General features: G+C 26.6%; 1 long non-coding RNA gene across 1 annotated transcript; it reads right to left on the bottom strand.

The window, feature by feature from the left end:
* Nucleotides 1-625: 625 nt before the first annotated feature.
* Nucleotides 626-1633, bottom strand: LOC111618098. Its single transcript, XR_002755519.1, has 3 exons — nt 1519-1633; nt 1211-1299; nt 626-1138 (listed from the first exon to the last, which is right to left on the bottom strand). It is a non-coding gene; the product is annotated as an uncharacterized LOC111618098 (long non-coding RNA).
* Nucleotides 1634-6571: the final 4938 nt, after the last annotated feature.

Below are 6571 nucleotides of genomic sequence, written 5' to 3'. Positions count from 1 at the left end.
ATTTTTTTTTTCTACAAAAATCTACAGACCTGAATATACAATTTGTTAACCTTGTTATCAACATTTTTTTTTTATATATATATTTGAGAAAAAAAAGACTTAAATTATAATTAAGAATTGTGATTTTTGTCTTTTTTTTAAGCCGATAAATTTTCTACTTGATCATTTTTTTTTTCTAATGATTTTCTATAATTTTTATACAAAGTGAATATTTAATGTATTATTAAGTAAAAAACTGGTTTATCGAGTTTTGATTACATATTGTTAGCTATTGAAAATAATATTTAATATCAAAATGCATCATCATTCATTAATACTTTTTTTTTTTTTAACTATTCATATCTACTTGAAAAAAATATAGACACGTGAAAACTTCAGTAGGAATCTTCATAAATTATATTTGACCCGATTGAATATTAGAATATATTCATGAAAAATACTTCAAACTACAAACTTAACAACGTTTATACATATTCAAATAACGAAAATGCCTTGAACTTTCGAAGAAAATGTAAGTTAAATGCCGATAAATATAATTTAGTTAGCGATTAAATTAAGTAAAATAAAAAATTTAGATTCTCGAAAACATAATCATCATTTATAAAATTTAATATTAAAAGTTTAAAATTTAATTTTAAAATCAAAATAAATAAATAATAAAAATATAAATTTTTCGAAATTTTGTAATAAGAACATATCATTCATTATTCTATTAATATCGGTTCCGTATGATGGACAACGATAACATTGTATAAATCATACAAACGAGACCGGAATTTGTATCCAGATTCTTAAAATGATAAAAAGAATTAAATATTATGGCTGAATGATGATAGTGTTCGAAGATAGTAGTAACATTCGTGATATAAAAGCAAACAATAAATCAGTCGTGCTTTATTAACAAAATTTCCTATTATTTTAGGAGAAAACAATAAGTATAAAGAAAGTAAACTGATGTCATTTTTGAACGGATTTTTCTTTTCTTTCTTTTCGACTTCACGGATCCTTCGACATCATCCATAAATGATTGTAACTTCCTATATGTGAAGCAGTGAGGTTGTCTGAGTTTCCACTGGAAAGATATATGACTCAATCGTCTGATGATACTTGCGAGGTAATCGTTGACATCTTGTAGTTTCTGCCAGAGATAACGAAAATAAGTTAAGATCAATAGACAGAAATTATACAAGTAAAACAGAAAAATGAATACTTGATCATGTCATTTCCAATCTTGACTTGATTTCAGATCTACAGATTGGGCACATTTCCAATTGCAAGGCACACCTGGTACAAAATCCCCTAAAATAAAAAATAAAAATAAAAAAAATAATAAATTAATACTTATTGTAAACAAACAAAAAATTTTAACAAATTTAATTATATATATAACTATTACATACATAATTAAATTGTTGTATATATATATATAAATTTAATATTACTAAATATTATATATGATTACTATAACATTAGAGGGTGCAAATTCATTCATAAAATATAAGAAAAAAGTTTAAGTACCTTCAAGGTTACAACAAGGTCAACTACGTCAGAAAATTTATGATAATTGATTATAATTGATATTATTTGAATATGACTATAAATTCATATTTTTATTTTAAATTGCGATTTTTTAAAAAATAATTTTTCTATATTTTTTTCTTAAAATAATACGCGCTATCTGTAAATGATGAGTCATTGACAATTTTGTTAAAGTATGCAAAATATTTACATAAATATTTTGCAAGTAGATAGGTATGCGACCACTTCCTAAAAATATTAATATTTTTACCATTTGTATCTAGAACTGATTGAGATTACATCAATAATAAAGCAACGTCACTTATTTGACCCACAGGAAACCTACTTTTCCTTCCTGTCTGAACAACACTCGACGAAAAGAAAAGGTGGCCCCCATGCAACCGTTGGAAGAGGGGAGAAATACAATGAATTCGGGACATCTGTCCTGCTTTTTTCCCCAGACCCGTGGGGACGGTCGGCACAAAGGGTCTCCACCCCAGGGTGGGGGATTATACACCGGGGGCAGCCGTGGGTCCTCAAGCGCCCTGAACTGGAGAATGGAACATCCGTTTTCGTTCCTTCTACGCTTCTGCATAATTCACTGACCTAGTTTTTTTCTAACCTCGTTCAAATTTAGGCAAAGCGTTTTTTCCTATCTCTTTTCTTTCGTTCTTATTCAAGATCTGCACCGATGGTGTCGAAATTATCGTCACAACTCCTATTTGCATGATAGTAAAGGCTGTTACTCAAACTTATTTAATCTCAATATTTCTATTAAAAAATCCTAATAGAAATTTTTTAAAATAACTTTTAAAAGATCTACTCCAAATTTTCATATTCAAATTTATATAATGCATTACCGAATTGAAATTAAAAAAAAAATTACATCAAATTCCTTATCGTTAGGGATTATCGTCATCTATTCTATTGTTATAATATACGAAGAGCAAACCAAAATTTTTCAGATAATAGTAATACTTTAATTAAAGATTATTATACAACTGCGATTGAAGTTATTTTTTAAAAAGTAAATTTCAATCACCAATCAAATATAAAAATATATNAATAATAATAATAATAAAACTGTACGAAATATTTCGTGTAAGCATTCACACGAATTCAAAAGTATTATTTCTTAATTTCTGATTATTGTACAGTAACAGTTTTATTGAATTATTAATTTAAAATGCCAATCTTAATTTCAAATTCTCTGCAATATGTACACTTTAATTTAATATAATTTCTTTAAATTAAAAACAGTTAAAGTCTACGAAAAGCAGTTCAGAAAATTGATTGATATTTATTCGTAGCTTTCGAAATATATTACCCTAATAAAAGTACATGTTTATGAAAAATATAGAAAATAATCTGAAATCTTATATATCTAAACAATATATTTCAAGTATATTATTATTATTAATTGAAAAAAGCTAACTGTAAATCGTCTATGAAGATATAGGATGGAATATAAGATCGAAATAAGCTAAATTGTAATTAAGTCTTAAATTATTCACGAATGCATGTGTAAGCAAGATTCAACGAAACAAAGAAATATTGTAAACTTAAATAAACTGATTATGTAGGCTATTTAAGTCTGTATGAGAACGAACTACGAAAAGAAAGGAGTATGAAGATTAAAACATAAATTTGAAAACGCTTTTAAGGGTTTCCGAATTAGAACGATATGAAGAAATAATTAAAATACATTCTTATTTTAAAAGAACGAATAAAAAACAATATATAAACATAAACACTTGTACTGAAGATATTCGATTAAAAAAAATCGGAAACGAAGAAAGAGGAAGTAAGTGGCAACCATAAAAAGTGGAAAGGTATATAGAGATCGCTTGAATTCTCTTATGGTAAAAGATACTACAAATTGCTTAAAATTCAATAGCAAGATAATATTATAACAAGAAAATTGAAATCTATTTTATTAAATTCCTAGTGGAGACGAATTTATATTTAATTTCCGTTACATACTGACGTAATATCTAAAATTAGTTATTTGCCAATCTTTCTTTGGCCGTTGCAAGGTCATCAGGTAATTCTATACCGATCAGCTAATTTTAAAAGTATTCGATAACGTACAGTTACTCATAAAAGTACTTATATTCCTTAACACATACTATAACAATAAATACAATTCTCTATTATTATTCTTATAAATGTTTTTATGCTGACCGCAAGAGGCGCTGAGATCGTAAGCCTTTTATTAAGATCGCAAATATACAGAGAAGCTCTAAGACTAAATTGTTATTTAAAAACGTTTTCCGAAAGTAATTCTTGTCACACTTATTTGTTGCTGTGATGATAATTTTCAAATTTAAAACTAAAAAGTTCATATATAATTTCTATAAGTATGCTATTAACTTAAATACATCACCCATAATTTCATCAAAATAATTATTTTAAAAATACATCTCAATTTTCTGTCCGTTTTGCAATATCAGCGGCATTTAGAAATGCAAACTCCAAAACGGAGTGAACAGCTAAAAGTATCAATAAATAATATAATTTGCGTGTTTATAATACAAAATAAAACAAAAATATACATGTATGTATAAAGATACGTTAATAAAAAGTAATGAATGAATGAACCAAAATACAGTATTTCAAAATGATTTTAAATACATCTCATTTCATGAAATTTCTTTGGCCAAACATAAAAACTATACCGTGATATTAATAATTTATTCAAATTCCGTGTAATGTACTGTACAGTACATTACTTATGATTCGAAATTATACATTTATTTTTGAAATATTTAAATAGCAATCTTATCACCGACACTTAATAATAATAATAATAAAACTGTACGAAATATTTCGTGTAAGCATTCACACGAATTCAAAAGTATTATTTCTTAATTTCTGATTATTGTACAGTAACAGTTTTATTGAATTATTAATTTAAAATGCCAATCTTAATTTCAAATTCTCTGCAATATGGTAGTATTTAAATAAATTATGCTTAATTAAATTGTATAAAATATTTCACGATAACAAGTTTTTATAAATATCATTTTAATTAGATTAATATACACTATCTTCAATTTTTAATCTTTCTCGACTTGCTAAACATCGAACAAAACGAAAAACTACTAGTGTGTTACAAATTTCATTGCTTGTAATTTAGATATTGATATGAGATCATTTTAAATATTTGTTATGGAAAAATATACACACGTTCGGAGATAGAAATTATCAAATCTTTTACATAATCGAAATATCCACACGTTCTGTTTAATTGAAATTATTATATTTTCATATGGATAACTACGGAATTGAATGCATTCAATAAGATTATAAATTAGAAGATTCTGGTTTAATTTTCCATTCAGATTAAATATTTAATTCATGGCTTCGTAATGAATCAACTTTTTTACATCAAAGTTATGTAATTTGAAATATAATTTTTAAATTTAATCATATTTTCTTAAAACATGTATTAAATAAACATTTTTTTTTCCTATTATTTATCTAAATATTTATCAGATATATAGCAAGAATATTTACAATATATACATGTTTTATCATAGAAAATTTTAAACTTGATATAATTTGTTATATTATAGGGATACAATTTTTATCGATGCCTTACAAAATTTTAATTCTTGCAATTTATTAAAGACTTAATTTGATTCAATAATAAACTACATTCTTAAACCTTAAATCCCATTTACCTTTTCAGATTAATCTGTTTAATAAATTGTATTTTTATATATAAAAAAAATATTTTGAACATTGAGAACAATTACATAATATAGAAATTTCGTGTTTCAGTTAAAAGGAAGTATTTATGATTTTAAAAAAATCCTTTTGTTATTAAAATGTCAAAAGTTCGATCAAGTAAACAAATTTTAACTAATTACAGAAAAACATTAAAGAGAAATAAATTCGGAATAAAAAAAACAGAGAGAGAGAGAGAGAAAAAAACAAACTCATTTTCTTAAATTAACGTATCAACGAACACTACTTAATATTAAAAATTAATGCAACATGCCGCACACCAGTAAGAGAGGAATTTAAGTACTCGCCAGTGGTTTTCCACACTCTAACACGATAGTTGGCTGTTTCCAAACAATCAAGATTAGTCACTAAAGACAATACACTGCCAACCCGTGGAAGTCGATGATTTTTGCCACAGCATCAATGTAAAGAAAGCTGGCGATTTTGGAATGGTGATGGCAGGATTGTAACGGTCGCCATGAATGCAAATATGGCTCTCCTAGTCATCTATCAATGATATGAGAAGAGACAAGACTTTGTAATGAGCCTTCCATCTGCTGGTCAAAGACGAAGCTATTTGTGTTTGTCTCAAGATCGTATGTATGTCGTCTCATGTTCACTGTCTTCAACATCTCCTCACGATGACCCAGGTGACGGATGGATAATTCGGCAAAACGGCCATCTCACTTCCTTCATTCTAATTATGCAACCTTTCTCAAACTCCATCAGCTGTGTGTAATATCTTTACTTGCATTTCAAAGTGAGAAAAGGCCTCCAAACAATGAGCAAGCCTACATTGAAAATTCTCACTCACAATGATTTTCTGTGCCATCCTTTATAAAGGATACTGTATTAGCAATTTTAAAGCATTGGCAGTGTTACCAGGTATGCAATGTTACCACAACTGTAATCATTACACCATTAAACACATAGTAGAATGCCGAATTTTGCAGCAAGAGAGATTACTTATGAATGTCAATGAGTTGATTTTACTTATTAACTCGATTATTATTATTACGTTATTCTCCACAAAGTTTGCATTTTTAGATAAACCTATAGTAATTCATTTTAAATAAATATTTTGTATAAATTAAATATATTTAAATCCCGAAGAAGCATTACCATTTTTATAGCGTTGAGCTCGATTTATTGCCATAGAGTTAGCACTAAATCAAGCTTGGTATTATATAGGAGAGCGCTGTATGACTACATATGTGCTTAATTTAATATTAAATTAAACACATATTATACACACTAAATCGAATATGGCACTAAATTGAAATACATTAAACAATATATAGTTTAATATGTACTGTTTATT

The sequence above is a fragment of the Centruroides sculpturatus genome, unplaced genomic scaffold (genome assembly GCF_000671375.1).
Source record: "Centruroides sculpturatus isolate CEXI.00-Female unplaced genomic scaffold, Cexi_2.0 scaffold103, whole genome shotgun sequence".
Taxonomy (NCBI): domain Eukaryota; kingdom Metazoa; phylum Arthropoda; class Arachnida; order Scorpiones; family Buthidae; genus Centruroides; species Centruroides sculpturatus.
Note: the sequence above shows the minus strand (reverse complement) of the source record. Positions and strands in the feature narration are given on the sequence as shown.